Consider the following 18,734-nt stretch of genomic DNA (forward strand, 5'->3'; position numbering starts at 1 on the left):
AATTAAACTTTTCAAAACCATTTTTTAACCATTTCAAAGTTAACTTTCTTAAATTTATTTAATCTATTGACCTTTAAAACTATTCCATTAACTTTTTATAAAAATCTTTACTAACATGAAAAATTCTATTTCAAACTTATTTTAGCATATGAGTATATCATAAACTTAAAAACCATTTGAATTTAAACTCAAATCAATTAGCATTCAGGTCAATCTTAAGATAATTGTCAAAAGTAGTAATCTATCCATATTCATTCATGATTAATTTCACATTAATCCAAACATCATATTCAATTAGCATCCAATTCCATAAATACAATATACATATTCAATCAAACTCCATAAATGCTCAATGCAAATGTCATTCAATGTGGAATCCCACATTCCTTAACAAACATTCATTACATTCAATTTACAATCTTACAAATTTAATTTAACAAAATCCTACACTAATCTATAATTAACCCCACAATTTCATCATTCATGTGCAACCTCCTTGACCTTTCACAACAGCTGCATAAATGGCTCACAATGAAAATGATATGGACTCCCAAATGCGTCATCCTGTGGTCAGCAATATTTACTAACAGCAAAATAGAAATTCGGCTATGCATCAAACAATGGAAGGAAGTGCAGAATGTCATAACACACATACATAAGCATTTATTCTTACATCCATGGCATATGCAATGCAAACCATCATCATGTTAGTTCATTGACATAGCAAGATAGCCTAACAATATTTCAGTTCATTAGTTTTTCTAATTGTTTTATTAATCATAATCAATATCAACATTTAATTGTTCAAATATTTTTCATAATGCTAACCATGACTAACATAGAACCATGCAAAATTCAGAGCTAAACATTACAGCAGGTTTCATGTAACAACAATTGGAAAGTCCACAATAATTAGCAAAGCACTACACACATAGTATCATTCACATTAACATATTTGAAAACTAACTAACTAACTCACCCAATTAACAATCCTAACTTCTAACTGATTTTTGGAATTTCAAGGGAATTTGAGGAGAATTTCATGTGAATTTATAATGAATTTCTAACAAACCTGGAAGGCTATAAGTATCTCAGTGCATCACTTCTTCTTCAGGATTCTGCATAAAATTCACTCTGCATCATATGTTCTTAAATTTTGCAACGAGAGTTCCACCTCCTGCAACTTGAAGTTCTACATTCTGCAACGAGAGTTCCACCTCCTGCAACCTGAATTTCCCATTCTGTAACCGGTATTTTCTTTCTGCAATATGAGATTTCAATTTTGCAACTTGAGCCTTTGATTCTGCAACTCGAGAGTTTAGTCTTCAGCCTGAAAGAAAAAGAAGAGAGAAGAAGAAGGTGCAAGCAACAGAAGGAATCTTAGGTGGATTGGGTTTTTTAGAGATTTAATTAGGATATGACTTAGGTTTTAAAACCTATTAGTTTTTTAGACTTGTGATTAGTTATTAGAATTAATCATAGAATCAATTAGTACAATTAGGTAATTAGGATTGTAGTCTAATTAGAATATATAGAGAGTAATCAGGTTTTAGAATTAGATTTAAAATATTTAGGTTAATTAGAATTTAAATTAATTTAATTAGAATGTTCATAAGTAGAAGTTTAAGTCTTAATTAGATTTTTTAGAATTTAATTAATTTTAAATCTCAATTAGACTATTTAATTTTTTTGTGTGCATAATTAGGTATAATTAGGATCAGTTCTTGATTAAATATTGATTTTAGAAACTATTGTCCTAATTAATTCATCTTGGCATTTTGACCATTTTTCCCTTAGGGCTTATAAATCATGACTTTTACATGATCCCATAGTTTAGGGTTACTTAGAACCATTTGATTTAATTAACTGACTAATTATTAGATTGTTGTACATAGCCTAGCTAATTTCTCTGAATCTCACTGATTAGCGTTGACCAAAGGTCGCTTTGGTCAACCAAATCCTTCGTTTTGTGCTATAAACCCCAAACACATTCAAGTGAACAAAAGACCATTGATCACTTGATATGGCAAGTTCATTCTATTCAAGCTATTGTGGATATGCTGAATCTCAGGAGCTCAAGACCTCAAGGTTCAAATGTAAGATCAAGACTTCAAGTCAACATCAATCAAACATAGCTAGTAAAGTGGACTACTTCTCAAGCACAACAAAGGTATCAGCACTTGGCAAGTTTGATTCAAATTGTAAGCCATGAGCCTTAAGTAATGAGGAATGATGAGACGGAGTTTTTCCTACCCTTGTCTAGAGTAACTTTGCATACAGGGCGTAAGCCTTAGCTATTCAAAGCATTCTCCCTCATTCATAGACTTTAGCATAATTCATATCAAACAATTGTCAAGTTTTCTCAATACAACAAACAACATGGCATCATCAAGATCAATAGTCGGAAGCCTCTAACAACACTTGTCAATCATGATAAGGGTTACACGCTATGAACCTTATGTAATGAGGAATGATGAGACAGAGTTTCTCCTATCCTTGTCTAGAGTGACTTTGCGTATGGGGCATAGGCCCTAGCTATTCAAAGCACGCGTCCTTGTTCATAGACTTTAGTGCAATTTGAATCATGCAATTGACAAGTATTCTTCAAGCAAGCATATCAAGTATTCAACACTTCAACAATTGAGCACTTTTGCTAGTAGCATCTTGTGGTTGTACACCCTCTTTCATTCAGTTCTTTGCCTTGTGAGGTGGTAAACCTTGACACTTGTTCTCTTTGCCTTGAGAGGTGGTAAACCTTTCACTTGTTCTTTTCCTTGAGAGGTGGTAAACCTTGGAAGTTCAATCCTTTTCCCTGAGAGGGGGTAAACCTCGACACTTGTTCTTTGCCTTGAGAGGTGGCAAACCTTGGCAGTTCAATTCTTTGCCTTGTGAGATGGTAAACCTTGGCAATTCAGTTCAATTCTTTGCCTTGTGAGGTGGTAAACCTTGGCAGTTCAGTTCCTTGCCCTCAAATTTAAACTCTGGTAGTACTACCTTTCCTAGAAGGTTGGGAACCTTGGCACTCCTTTTTCAGCCTTGACGGGTTGTGTACCCTGGAAATCAATCTGTTTTCCTTTGTTTCAGCCTTAGTAGGTTGAACTACGAAAGCTCTAACTTTCTCATTGCACAGTGAGAATACGTAGGCAAGAGAATTTAGATTCTCTGCGAGGCACCTTATTTATAATCTTACCCTATTTATGAATCATTCATTCTTCTTCAATCTATACCATCCTTTTGAGATCGAATAGATTTTTCCTTGGATCCCATAATCAATGCTTTCCTTTGAACCAATAGATGTTTGTGTTGTGAAACCAAACACATAATTCTATTTGTTTCTGGTTATGACAGGAGTGGGTATGCGTAGGTCCCTCCACATCTTAGTCTATACGTCTTTTACTCTTCAGTTCAAGATTTATTCCTTCATGGATCCAAGCTACCATTTCTTCTTTGATCTCAATTTGTTTGTTCCCCAGCAAGTGATATATTTTTCCTTGTGTCCAAAAAACAAATTCTTATGGGTCACATGCTCATCCTTTTAGGAAATTTGTCCAGCTTGTTAACCAAGAGATATTTGTGTTGTGAAACCAAACACCTAATTCACTCTTTTTGGTAAGACAATATAGTGGGTATGCGTAGGACCCTCCATATATGTTGGTACAAGTTACATTATTCATCACTGTAATTATATCCTTGAAGTTGTTTGACTTGTTAGTCCTAGTTTTCTAGGCAAACACTTCCTTATTTTTCTTTTTGTTTTTGTGGTTCCACGAACTACGAATGCTCTGATTTTCTCATTGCATAGTGAGAATACGTAGGCACGAGGATGCGAATCCTTGGCGAGTATAATCCTAATTATTCTTCCACCTTAGGGCACCATCCATATCTTTCATGATCCATGATCTACCTTCAATCATTGAACCACTCACCCCAGTGACATGCCGCTCCTTTTAAAATCGAACACAGTTTTCTTTGGAATTTCATATACACCCTTTTTAGGACGATATAACGGCAGTCCGCATTTGTACCTAAAGTTGTTTGGCTCGTACCCAGACATTTTATTCCTTCTTTCTTGGCCAATAAGCATGTTTCCCTCTATGGTACAAATCCCATTTCTCCTATGGATTCCAATATACCCCGATCTTAGGTTTCAAACTATACCTCTTCAGTCACTTGCTACCAAATCCTTCACTCCTGTGACTTTGGTCATTCATTCCATACATCTCCATGATGAATTCATAATAATACCTTCATTCACTCCATGTGATATACCCTATCTTTGAGCCAAATACATTATCCCTTTGAGCTTCATCTTGTGTCAACTTGTGAACCAAGAGTTGTTTGGATCGTACCCAAACACTTATTTGTCCTTGTTTTCGGCTATACCATATAGTGCAAGACGCTTTCGACTAGTCCATATATTGGTCAACACCAGTTTTACTCTTGGGTTCATATTTCACCCCTTGTTGGAGTTCAAAACACATTATTCTTTGGTTCAAACCATAATTATTATCACAATTCTTTTCACCTCCCGTCACTATTTTTATGAACTACAGAGCTCTGAATTCCTTATCGCACTATAAGGATACGTAGGCATGAGGGGCCCAATCCTCATCAAGCACTTATTCCATTCTTTTTCCCTTATTCTTTCACGAGTAATCTTTAGATAACACCCATTCGAGCAAGAATAATCAAAACGGTCCCCATGGAGTACCATGGATGTTAGGGGTGTTAATACTGTTGGTTATAGATGTTGGCAGCAATTATGGTAAAACCTAGAGTGTTCACAAGATGTCACATGTGTTGTCTTAACATAAGATAACTTGTACCTGCTGGATGTTTAAAATGTGATTATACAGGGTTTTACTGAGATATCAGACCCGATGTCATGACATCTGTATACAGAACATTCAGTCTAAATGTTATGTATTATGTGATTGCGTTTTTAATGGCAATCTGTGTATGATTGATGAGTTAATTGAACACGCTATCAATCATTAATTACAACGTGATTAACTTATTTTCCAAAGAGATCTAATCAACTGTCATGAGAAGATATGAAGGGAAAATAGTTTTAGGGTTTTATGATGTCCAAGCCTAGCCAAATGCTTCTATAAAAAGGAGATGGAAAACCTGATTTGATACACAAGAAATAACGAACGAAATATTGAGAGAGAATAAGGGTTTAAGTCTTGTGTGGTCGTGTGAATTGTAATTCATTCAATTCATCCATAGATGATTGAGTTGGTCTGATTATTAAGTTGTAATTTGTCACTCTAAGCTTTTAAGCATGAGTGTGTGTCTACTTGATTGAAGCTGTTAAGTAAGATCAAGTGTGTGTCTTTGAAGAGTGTCTTCTTTTCATTGTGATTCTGGTTTAATATCACTGCTGTGATTGAGGGGGAGTGAGTGGGATCTCATATCTAAGAGTTCTTAGGTAGAAGTCACATGGGTAGAGATTAGGTGAAAAAGACTATAACTTGTGTTGTTTACTGAGAGTCTTTGAAATGAGTCTATTTTAGTGGATTTCCTTCCTGGCTTGGTAGCCCCCAGACGTAGGTGAGTTTACACCGAACTGGGTTAACAATTACTTATGTTTCTTGCATTACTGTTCTCTATCTTTTATCCTGTTTGTATTGTTCAGATATTAGTATCGTGACATTACCTTCGACATCTCATATCTGATACCAGAATTTCAAATACCTTCCCCTTGCATAACCGACTTCCTTACCCAGCATATCTCTTTCCCCTGGGTTTTATCAATGTTTTCCCATTCCTTCGGGAATAAATAAAGTTTGATGGCGACTATGTTGTATGTTCAAGCGTGCGGTACGTTCAGGTATATTTCTGCTGGCTTCAGTTCCACATGTACGTCATGATATATTAGTAGAAGAAATTGGAACAAAGGAGGATTGTGGGTGTGTCCGTGATGTTGGAAAAGGCGTCAACCTGAGATTATATTTCAGAACATCGAGAAAGAGTAAAGATTTGTGTTAGAAAGAGATGAACGAGCTTGTTGATAAGAAGTTAGAAGAAGGATTAACACAAGAAAAGGAATTACAAAAGAAAGAGATGGATGAGCTCTAAGAAAATAATTTATAAGAGAAATTAGAACAAGAATGGGAATTGTTAAATAAAGAGATGGGCGAGTTGTACAATAAGAAGTTGGAAGAAAGATTAATACAATAGCGCAAATTATGCAAGAAAGAGTTAAACGAGCTATATGCGGCATGTACAAGTTTTGTTTTGTGTGTTGCATCCTTTTTGTGGTATTATAACATTACATATGTGTTATGTATTGATATTGCTTTATGATATATAAAATGGCATTGATGAGTGTAATAGTCCAACCTATTAAAATTATAGTTAATTAGTTTCTTGAAAAGTTATTTTGGATGGTGCAAGAACAAAAGAAAGTTGTTCAACTAACCGATTCTTAGAATGGTTTTCCCCTGATGAACCGTTTCTTTAGGTGATTTTCTACATGCCAATAAAATATTTTAGGCAATTTTCCCATGATTGGCCCATTTGTGAATGGTTGAGTTCCTCGTTGATTGCTCATTGTTGGAACTTCCTCGATGTTAAGCGTTGACTTGCAAGTAAAATTATTCGTAAAAAAATGGTAATTCTAATGCATTTTTTATGCAATTTTTGAAATTGAAAGGTGTTTAAGGAGATGAATAGAATAATGTTCTGTGATGTACAGGTGCTGATGTTGAAGGAGATGTCAGAGTTTGAGTCTGAATGTTACAGGTGTTGTTGTTGTTGAAGGAGATGTTTGTGTTGAACAGACTTAGGGATTGTGTGTTTATTACTAGTTGCCATTATAGCTAGTAATTGTATGGTTATTGCTTCAATTGTTGCTTAACTACTAATATGTTTTTTCTTGTGAACAAATGGACTGATATATGTTTTAGCCAAAATTTGCCAAAGAGGGAGTTTGTTGGTTCTAGGTGTTGGCAGCAATTATGGTAAAACCTAGAGTGTTCACAAGATGTCACATGTGTTGTCTTAACATAAGATAACTTGTACCTGCTGGATGTTTAAAATGTGATTATGCATGGTTTTACTGAGATGTCAGACCCGATGTCATGACATATGTATACAAAACATTCAGTCTGAATGTTATGTATTATGTGATTGCGCTTTTAATGGAAATCTGTGTATGATTGATGAGTTAATTGAACACGCTATCAATCAGTAATTACAACGTGATTAACTTATTTTCCAAAGAGATCTAATCAACTGTCATGAGAAGATATGAATGGAAAATAGTTTTAGGGTTTTATGATGTCCAAGCCCAGCCAAATGCTTCTATAAAAAAGACATGGAAAACCTGATTTGATACACAAGAAATAAAATAAGGGTTTAAGTCTTGTGTGGTCATGTGAATTGTAAGCCATTCAATTCATCCATAGATGATTGAATTGGTCTGATTATTGAGTTGTAATTTGTCACTCTAAGCTTTTAAGCATGAGTGTGTGTCTACTTGATTGAAGCTGTTAAGTAAGATCAAGTGTGTGTCTTTGAAGAGTGTTTACTTTTCATTGTGATTCTGGTTTAATATCACTGATGTGATTGAGGGGGAGTGAGTGGGATCTCATATCTAAGAGTTCTTAGATAGAACTCACACGTGTAGAGATTAGATGAAAAAGACTGTAACTTGTGTTGTTTACTGAGAGTCTTTGAACTGATTCTATTTTAGTGGATTTCCTTCCTGGCTTGGTAGCCCCCAGACGTTGGTGAGTTTGCACCGAACTGGGTTAACAATTGCTTGTGTCTCTTGCATTACTGCTCTCTATCTTTTATCATGTTTGTATTGTTCAGATATTAGTGTCGTGACATTACCTTCGACATCTCATATCTGATACCAGAATTTCAATTGGTATCAGAGCAGGCATCCTGCTCTGATTCTGGGTGAGATCTAGGGACGTTACTTTCTGGTACTATGGAGAGAGATGGAGGATCTGTTCACAGACCACCTATTCTGGATGGATCCAACTATGACTACTGGAAACCTCGAATGATAGCCTTCCTAAAATCTCTGGATAATAAGGCTTGGAAGGCTGTGTTAACAGGCTGGGAATATCCAGTTATCACTAAGGATGGAGAAGCTACTACTGATAAGAAGGTTAAAGAACAATGGACCAAGGAGGATGATGATTTAGCCCTTGGGAACTCTAAAGCATTGAATGTTATATTCAATGGTGTAGATAAGAATATCTTCAGATTGGTAAACAACTATGAGGTGGCTAAAGATGCTTGGGACATTCTCAAAAACACTCATGAAGGCACCTCTAGAGTGAAGATGTCTAGATTACAGTTGCTCACTACCAAGTTTGAAAATTTAAGGATGAAAGAATATGAAAATATTCATGAATTTCATATGAATATCCTTGAAATTGCTAATGCCTCAGGAGCCCTGGGTGAGAAGATGTCAGATGAAAAATTAGTGAGGAAAATACTCAGGTCACTCCCTAAGAGATTTGCCATGAAAGTGACAGCCATAGAAGAGTCTCAAGACATTTCCAATATGAGAGTTGATGAGCTAATTGGATCCCTTCAAACATTTGAGATGGGAATGTGTGATGGATCTGAAAAGAAAGTCAAAAGCATAGCCTTCATGTCAAACACTGAGGAAAAAGAGGAGGAAAGTGGTCAAGATATTGATGAAGATCTGGCTAATGATGTAGCAATGCTGGGAAGACAGTTCAACAGACTTCTGAAAAAGATGGATGTAAGATCTAAGGCTAATGTCAAGAACATCTCATCTGACATCAGTAAATCCAACAATGCTGGAAGAAGAACAAGGTCAGATGAAAAGCCCAAAGAAGGAAAAGGAGTTCAGTGCCATGAATGTGATGGTTATGGACACATTAGAACTGAATGTGGAACCTACCTCAAGAAATAGAAGAGGAGTCTTGCTGCCACATGGTCTGATGAAAGTGAAACAGAAGAGTCTGCAAATCTTATGACTGGCTTGACTGGAAGATGGGGTTTTGATAAAGACTTAAGTGATGATGAAGTAACCTTTGAAGAGTTGGCCACTACCTACAGAAATTTGTGTCACAAAAGTGCAGAAGTGTGTCAACAAGTTGAAAGCCATAAGAAAGTGATAGCACAACTGGAGAATGAGAAGGCAGAACATGTGGAAACCATCTCCAAGTTAAAGACTGAAGTTGTATTCTGGAATTCTAAACTGGATGAGATGACCAAGTATGTAAGAATGCTAAACAATGGATCTCACACCTTAGACAAAATTCTCCAGACTGGAAAAATAACAGGAGACAAATCTGGCATTGGGTTCAATGAATCTAAGCCTGAGTGCAGTTACACTGGTGGCAAACCTAAATCCAAACCTAAGTGCAGCCATATTGATAGCAAACCTGAGATGTCACATCATATGTCACAACATCATAAAGGAAGACAGCAGAAAGGGAAACACCAAAAATGGAGATGTCATTACTGTGGAAAATTTGGCCACATAAAGCCTTTCTGTTATAAGTTGTATGGTTATCCTAGTCCTTCTCATCATCAACCTAGACCCAAACATCACAGACCTGTCAACAAAAAGCAATGGGTTCCTAGGACTAATGTTACAAGTCTGATAGCTCACACTTCCTTCAAAGTTTCAGCCAAAGAAGATTGGTATTTTGACAGTGGGTGCTCCAGACACATGACTGGAAACAAAAACCTGCTAATTGGCCTTCATCCTCATGCCACAAGCTATGTAACCTTTGGTGATGGAGCAAAGGGTGAAATCAAGGGGATTGATAAGCTTGATTTCCCTGGAGTTCTTGACCTTGGCAATGTCCTACTTGTTAAGGGATTGACTGCAAATCTAATAAGCATCAGTCAACTGTGTGACCAAGGTCTAAATGTAAACTTCACTAAAACTGAATGTCTGGTTACTAACAAAGAAAATGAAGTGATCATGAAAGGAGTCAGGTCTAAAGACAACTATTACATGTGGAGTTCTCAAGAAACTAGTTATTCTTCAATGTGTACTTTAGCCAAAGAAGAAGAAGTGAAGATATGGCATCAAAGATTGGGCCATCTGCATCTTAAAGGTATGAAGAGGATTATATCTGTTGAAGTTGTTAGAGGAATTCTCAACTTGAAGATTGATGAAGGAAAAGTCTGTGGAGAATGTCAGATTGGAAAACAGACAAGGATGTCACACCAGAAGCTCAGACATGACACCACTTCCAAAGTTCTGGAACTCCTCCATATGGATTTGATGGGACCCATGCAGGTGGAAAGCCTTGGTGGGAAGAAGTATGCATATGTAGTGGTGGATGACTTCTCCAGATACACCTGGATCAATTTTATAAGAGAAAAATCTGATGTTTTTGAAGTCTTCAAAGATCTTTGTCTAAAACTTCAAAGAGAAAAGGAAAGTCCAATTATCAAAATTAGAAGTGATCACGGGAAGGAATTTGAGAACAAAAAATTTGCTGAATTTTGTTCTTCAGAAGGAATTCATCATGAGTTCTCATATCCCATTACTCCCTAGCAAAATGGTGTGGTGGAAAGGAAAAATAGAACCATTCAAGAATCAGTCAGAGCTATGATTCATGCCAAAAATTTGCCCTACCACTTTTGGGCTGAAGCCATGAACACAGCCTGCTATGTCCACAACAGAGTGACCTTGAAGAAAGGGACACCTACAACTTTATATGAAGTCTGGAAAGGGAGAAGACCTACAGTCAAATACTTCCATGTGTTTGGTAGTAAATGCTATATCTTGACTGATCGTGAACAAAGAAGGACGATGGATCCCAAAAGTGATGAAGGAATATTTTTGGGCTACTCAACAAATAGCAGAGCATATAGAGTCTTTAATTCCAGAACTAAAGTAATGATGGAATCTGTTAATGTTGTGGTTGATGACCAACAGACTGATGTCACAGACGATGTTGAGACATCTTTGAATGATCCCCCAGCTGGTTTCTCAGACAAAAATAAGGAGAGTGAACCTCCCCAAGCTGAACTTGAAGATGATAAAATCAACAAGGGACCCTCCATAAGAATTCAGAAGGATCATCCCAAAGATCTCATTATAGGAGATCCAAATAAAGGGGTCACAACTAGATCAAGGTAAGTGATCTCACAAGGCTGCTTTGTGTCCAAGATTGAGCCTAGGAATGTCAAGGAAGCCTTTACTTATGAGTTTGGGATCAATGCCATGCAGGAGGAGTTAGGTCAATTCAAGAGGAATGAAGTATGGGAACTGGTTCCTAGACTTGAAGGAATAAATGTCATTGGCACAAAGTGGGTGTATAAGAATAAATCTGATGAACAAGGGGTGGTTACTAAGAACAAATCAAGATTAGTAACACAAGGATATACTCAAGTTGAAGGAGTGGATTTTGATGAAACATTTGCTCTTGTAGCTCGCCTTGAGTCCATTAGACTATTACTTGGAGTGGCATGTATTCTGAAGTTCAAACTGTTCCAAATGGATGTAAAAAGTGCCTTCTTGAATGGCTACTTAAATGAGGAAGTATATGTTGAACAACCTAAAGGATTCACAGATTAAAACCTTCCAAAGCATGTGTACAGATTGAAGAAAGCCCTCTATGGTTTGAAACAAGCTCTTAGGGCTTGGTATGAGAGACTCACAGTGTTCCTCACTAACAATGGATACAGGAAATGAGGTATTGACAAGACCTTATTTGTGAAGAATGAAGGAGGAAAACTCATGGTGGCACAAATATATGTAGATGATATTTTGTTTGGTGGGATGTCAGATCAGATGGTCGAACATTTTGTTAGACAAATGCAGTCTGAGTTTGAGATGAGCCTTGTTGGAGAGGTGACCTATTTCCTTGGGCTACAAGTCAGGCAGATGGAAGATTCTATCTTTCTATCTCAAAGCAAATATGCCAAGAACATTGTTAAGAAGTTTGGGATGGAGAATGCAAGTCATAAAAGGACACCTGCTCCAACACATTTGAAAGTCTCCAAAGTTGAAAATGGTGTTAGTATAGATCGAAGTTTGTACAAAAGCATGATAGGGAGTCTGCTATATCTCACAGCAAGTAGACCTGACATTGCCTTTGCTGTAGGTGTTTGTGCTAGATATCAAGCTGAACCAAAAGTCAGTCACATAAACCAAGTGAAAAGGATACTGAAATATGTCAATGGCACCAGTGACTATGGAATGTTATATACTCATGGTTCTGGATCCATGCTAACTGGATACTGTGATGCTGAATGGGCTGGAAGTGCTGATGATAGGAAAAACACATCAGGAGGATGTTTCTTCTTGGGGAATAACTTGATATCATGGTTTAGCAAGAAACAAAATTGTGTGTCCCTATCCACTGCTGAAGCTGAATACATAGCAGTTGGAAGTAGTTGTTCTCAACTGGTTTAGATGAAACAAATGTTGACTGAATACAATGTCACACAAGATGTCATGACATTGTACTGTGACAACCTGAGTGCTATAATATTTCTAAGAATCCTATTCAGCACAGCAGGATAAAGTACATTGATATTCGTCATCACTTCATTAGAGAACTTGTGGAAGAGAAAATCATAGCACTGGAGCATGTTACTACTGAAATGCAATTAGCTGACATATTTACAAAGGCTTTGGATGCTAATCAGTTTGAATGTTTAAGAGGGAAATTGGGGATTTGTATTCATGAGAATTTATAGTAATTAATTTGGAGTGAAAAAGGTAATAAAAATATTGTCTGCCCACTTAAAAGAAAGTGCCCCATTTATGGTAAATCATTACCTAGTATTGGAACTACCATCTATACCACTTTCACACACTACCTCAACACAACCACTTCCATCTTCATCAAACTGTATCGACCATCTCTGCTAGGGCAACAAAAATATTTTCACAAGTTCAACAAAATGTCACAACATTCGTCATCTTCTGGTTCAAAACCCACTCACAAAGCAAGAACTCCCTCCATGGACTTTCTGGATGAAGATGTTTTGGAAGTTATTCCTCTTTCAGTAATCCCAGGCGACCCCCCTGGTCCATCTTCCATTACAGGAAACAATCAAGGTAACAGTTCTGAAAACCTTCCTCCTAAGGATGACATGCATTATACAGATCGTGTCATTAGGAATCTGGTCACAAGGATCCTAAATGAAGGACACAGAGTCAAGGGAGTTTCGACTCCTCTGTCTAGAAGGGACCCCCTCGCCTGAGGTGGAACCTCAAACCATAATTATTATCACAATTCTTTTCACCTCCCATCACTATTTTTATGAACTACGGAGCTCTGAATTCCTTATTGCACTATAAGGATACGTAGGCATGAGGGCCCCAATCCTCATCAAGCACTTATTCCATTCTTTTCCCTTATTCTTTCACGAGTAATCTTTAGATAACACCCATTCGAGCAAGAATAATCAAAATGGTCCCCATGGAGTACCATGGATGTTAGGGGTGTTAATACTGTTGGTTCTAGGTGTTGGCAGCAATTATGGTAAAACCTAGAGTGTTCACAAGATGTCACATGTGTTGTCTTAACATAAGATAACGTGTACCTGCTGGATGTTTAAAATGTGATTATGCAAGGTTTTACTGAGATGTCAGACCCGATGTCATGACATCTGTATACAGAACATTCAGTCTAAATGTTATGCATTATGTGATTGCATTTTTAATGGCAATCTATGTATGATTGATGAGTTAATTGAACACACTATCAATCAGTAATTACAACGTGATTAACTTATTTTCCAATGATATCTAATCAACTGTCATGAGAAGATATGAATGGAAAATAGTTTTAGGGTTTTATGATGTCCAAGCCCAGCCAATGCTTCTATAAAAAGGACATGGAAAACCTGATTTAATGCACAAGAAATAACGAACGAAATATTGAGAGAGAATAAGGGTTTAAGTCTTGTGTGGTCATGTGAATTGTAAGCCATTCAATTCATCCATAGATGATTGAGTTGGTCTGATTATTGAGTTGTAATTTATCACTCTAAGCTTGTAAGCATGAGTGTGTGTCTACTTGATTGAAGCTGTTAAGTAAGATCAAGTGTGTGTCTTTGAAGAGTGTCTTCTTTTCATTGTAATTCTGGTTTAATATCACTGTTATGATTGAGGGGGAGTGAGTGGGATCTCATATCTAAGAGTTCTTAGGTAGAAGTCACATGGGTAGAGATTAGGTGAAAAAGACTATAACTTGTGTTGTTTACTGAGAGTCTTTGAAATGAGTCTATTTTAGTGGATTTCCTTCCTGGCTTGGAAGCCCCCAAACGTAGGTGAGTTTACACCGAACTGGGTTAACAATTTCTCATGTTTCTTGCATTACTGTTCTCTATCTTTTATCCTGTTTGTATTGTTCAGATATTAGTGTCGTGACATTACCTTCGACATCTCATATCTGATACCAGAATTTCAAATACCTTCCCCTTGCATAACCGACTTCCTTACCCAGCATATCTCTTTCCCCTGGGTTTTATCAATGTTTTCCCTTTCCTTCGGGAATAAATAAAGTTTGATGGCGACTATGTTGTATGTTCGAGCGTGCGGTACGTTCAGGTATATTTCTGCTCGCTTCAGTTCCACATGTATGTCATGATATATTAGTAGAAGAAATTAGAACAAAGGAGGATTGTGGGTGTGTCTGTGATGTTGGAAAAGGCATCAACCTGAGATTATACTTCAGAACATCAAGAAAGAGTAAATATTTGCGTTAGAAAGAGATGAACGAGCTTGTTGATAAGAAGTTAGAAGAAGGATTAGCACAAGAAAAGGAATTACAAAAGAAAGAGATGGATGAGCTCTAAGAAAATAATTTATAAGAGAAATTAGCACAAGAATGGGAATTGTGAAATAAAGAGATGGGTGAGTTGTACAATAAGAAGTTGGAAGAAAGATTAACACAATAGCGCAAATTATGCAAGAAAGAGTTAAACGAGCTATATGCGGCATGTACAAGTTTTGTTTTGTGTGTTGCATCCTTTTTGTGCTATTAAAATTATAGCTAATTAGTTTCTTGAAAAGTTGTTTTGGATGGTGCAAGAACAAAAGAAAGTTGTTCAACTAACCGACTCTTAGAATGGTTTTCCCCTGATGAACCGTTTCTTTTGGTGATTTTCTACATGCCAATAAAATATTTTAGGCAATTTTCCCATGATTGGACAATTTGTGAATGGTTGAGTTCCTCGCTGATTGCTCATTGTTGGAACTTCCTCGATGTTAAGCGTTGACTTGCAAATAAAATTATTCCTAAAAAATGGTAATTCTAATGCATTTTTTATGCAATTTTTTAAATTGAAAGGTGTTTAATGAGACAACGTTATGATGTATAGTGAAGGGATCAATAGTCTAAGTGCAATGCTGACTTAGACGTTCAAAGTGTGAAAACGAAGATAACATGACATAAACGAAGAGGATTCTCAAAGATATTTGGAGTCAGGTCAATGAAAAATCGTTATTTTGTGCTTTCAAAATAAATCCTGCTTTAATTAGGTCTTTTAAGGGTTGTAACATGACCTGGTTCATGGTTTTCGAAACACGAGGCTATAAGGCTCAAATTTTTAATTTTAACCCACCCCATTCTCCTTGATGATCTCTGTTCATATGTGCACCTAATTCGACACGTGCATTCAATGTTTCGAGAGGGTTTTGAAGGTGGAAATGTGATGGTTTGAGAACCAATGAGGTTTTTTGAAGTGGCAGTCACAAACTTTTGATTAGTCATAAAATTTTGTTTTTGTCAAGAATTTTAGTGACCCTTTGATTCTCTATATGGTGGTCACCTAATCTTGTCTTTTGATGAGGATTTCAGTGACCTCTTTTGACTTTTTTCTTTGTTTTTTTCATCTCTAATTTTTGCCTAAGTCATTTTTTCAGGTTTTGACTTAGCGGGCTTTGTTTTTTTTTGCTGAAAGATTGTGACTGTCATCATGTTAATGGTTGGTGAGGAACAACCACTTTTGAGTTTTCACAATCTCTTCGACATCGAATGATGTGTATGGGGAAGAAGATGTAGTTGATCTTCATATGGGATGTTTTTCTTTCTAAATTCGAATGCATAGTCAAATTAACTGAAGACTGCCCTGCCCCCTGATTAAGATTAAAGGTTTTTTTGTACAAAAGAAACACTAACTTCTAGGCTCAAAGAGGTTGAATAGGGATTAACTCCTTATATCTTTGGTGTTTGGGGATTTGAAACAATGCCTTACATCGTCAACAAAGTTTTACCCAAAAGCATATTGTCAGCAGTTTTGTCCATTTTATTTTTATCATTCTCCCTCTGATCTTTGCTTAAACACCATTTAGATAAAGGAAAGTGAATGGGAGAAGTATTGACATTGTTTTTTCGTTTTTTATGGAAAAGGAAAGAATGAATATGTGTAAAGTGAATACAAATGAATTGATTCAAAAATACATGCTTGTTTCATTAGTATTACCATTTAAAAACAACAAGTTTACAAGTAAGTCATATTTAATAAACAAAGAAATTACAAATGAAAATGATAGCCTAATGATCGCTAGTGTTGAGGAAACTATCTCATACTTTATTGATTTTTTTATTGGCCCTTTAAACACTTAAAGATTGAGTTTGGTGTGTTTGCCGAGGCTGAGAATATGCTTCAAGTTTCATCATGATTTGACACCAAAACATCCAAGTTTCGTTCTTCTTCAAACTTCTCTAACATTAGGTTCTCAACTTTTGTTACATTTGGGAGACTGTCGTTGATTCTTCTTGTCTTTAGTTTTTTTGTTTGGAGAAGGCTCATGTGCTGTGATCTTTTTGTCTTTTTTGTTTGAAAATCCCTAACTTTTTCCTGGACCGCTCTTTCAAGTTTTCAGTCCAACTGGATGATACCCTTTGTTTTTCCTAAGTCGCCCTTTCGGGTTTTCGACTTAGCGGGCTCTTTTTTGTTTACTCTCTTTTTTTAGGCAATATTTTTTTGATTGCGTCGGAGTTTACCTGAAGTGGAAACTCCTCTCAATTCATCGTTGTAGGAACCAAAGCACCTCTAGATAAGGCATTTTTCACTACGTATGGAAAAGATCTTCTTAAGCACTAGGTCACATTTCTAGAATAACCGAGGACGGGATTTTTTTTGGATGCTTTTTTAAGCCTCTTTTGCTACCAGTGACCATGACTTCCTCAACATGGTCACCAGTTGTTGTGGTGCAAAAAAAACACCTGAGCGTCTAAATGCTCGAAATAGACACAGAGTTGCAAGTTTTTATTTGAAGGAAAACATCGATAAAACCCTTAAAGGAAGAAAACATGGCCATCACAATCAGTTGAAGATTTGAGATTCGGTTATATGAGGGGAAGGTATTAGCACCCCTCACATCCTTTGTACTTTAGTTAGATTAATGAATAAAATGTTAGCCTATGTTTATTTGTTTTTTTTCTGATTATTAAAAGATAATTACAAAAGACTTAAAGAGGGAAAATGTTGGTTTTTAATTATTGCACTCGTCAGGGTTTCAAAACCATGTGCATACATATTCCCATACCCAATAAGAAATTCAGAGCTATATAGTTCTATGAAAAGAACTGTGTGTTGGTTGATTGATTTTAGTGAGTGAATGTTTAGGTCACATTCCAGCGGTTAAAGGTTAGCTTGTAGGCCCGTGTATGGGAGGCTTAAGTGTTTGTTTGTATTGCGGTAGAATGGATAAAACATTGTTCGTTTGTGAACAGGATTTAACACGCGTGGGCGAGAAAAGACATTTGATTGGTTGGGTTATTTTTGTGTGGATGACAAATATTCGGACAATGAGCTCTGCATCAATCTGTCGTGTAACTCTGTAGTCATTACTATCAAATAATTGTTATAAAAACTTCTCTTTTCCGTTTTCGACCAAAACAACCTGAAAATCCCTCGTTTATTATTTTTAATTACATCACACAACATACTTATTTTAAGTTCGTAATTCTTATGAAAACAAATTTACTTTTATTATTTCGATAATAACACTACTACACTTGATAATAAATTGTCTGTCAAGAAAGTGTTTTCCATATTCATGAGAAGTTTATGTGCTCCTCACTATGGTCCAAAAATGAAATGCATGTGAGTTAGACCGGTAAATATCCCAATTTAGGCCAATAGCAAATCCAACTTTCATGTCAACTAAGCACTCCAAGTGCACCAAGGTTCTACTCACAAGAAAAATGTATTAGATAATAGATATAAGCAATCTAATAGGTTCATAAATAATGCATTTGATATTAATTTTAGGCAGTTGTCAAAAATGCAATAGAATTAGTATTTCAAGATCACCGCAATGGTATTTCTCTTGTCCCAAAAATGAAATGCATGTGAGTTAGGCCGGTAAATATCCCAATTTAGGCCAACAGCAAATCCAACTTTCATGTCAACTAAGCACTCCAAATGCATGAAGGTTCTACTCACAAGAAAAATGTATTAGATAATAGATATAAGCAATATAATAGGTTCACAAATAATGCATTTGATATTAATTTTAGACAGTTGTCAAAAATGCAATAGAATTAGTATTTCAAGATCACGCAATGATATTTCTCCTGTGAATTTATATGAATGTAAGCATTGGCCATTTTAGAGTGAAACCAAAACATTGCCAAAAATCTTGTTTAAATCTTGTTTGGTATGTTGTCTGTTTTATAATAGAGGTCCAACAAAGAGATAAAATAAAATGGATGAAAAGTGTTTCTTATCAATTTTGATTGAGAGCATAGAGACCATATTTTTTTAGTTAGGTGCTGCCATGACAACCATAAAATATGTCTCTC

The 18,734-nt window shown here is 36.2% G+C and overlaps 1 long non-coding RNA gene across 1 annotated transcript; it reads right to left on the reverse strand.

Annotated features, from left to right (window-relative positions):
- Positions 1–221: 221 nt before the first annotated feature.
- Positions 222–1,408, reverse strand: LOC127084193 (uncharacterized). The gene is made up of 2 exons (XR_007788649.1): positions 1,073–1,408; positions 222–564 (listed from the first exon to the last, which is right to left on the reverse strand). It is a non-coding gene; the product is annotated as an uncharacterized LOC127084193 (long non-coding RNA).
- Between the last annotated feature and the right edge of the window lie 17,326 nt (positions 1,409–18,734).

The sequence above is a fragment of the Lathyrus oleraceus genome, chromosome 5, assembly GCF_024323335.1.
Source record: "Lathyrus oleraceus cultivar Zhongwan6 chromosome 5, CAAS_Psat_ZW6_1.0, whole genome shotgun sequence".
Classification (NCBI taxonomy): domain Eukaryota; kingdom Viridiplantae; phylum Streptophyta; class Magnoliopsida; order Fabales; family Fabaceae; genus Lathyrus; species Lathyrus oleraceus.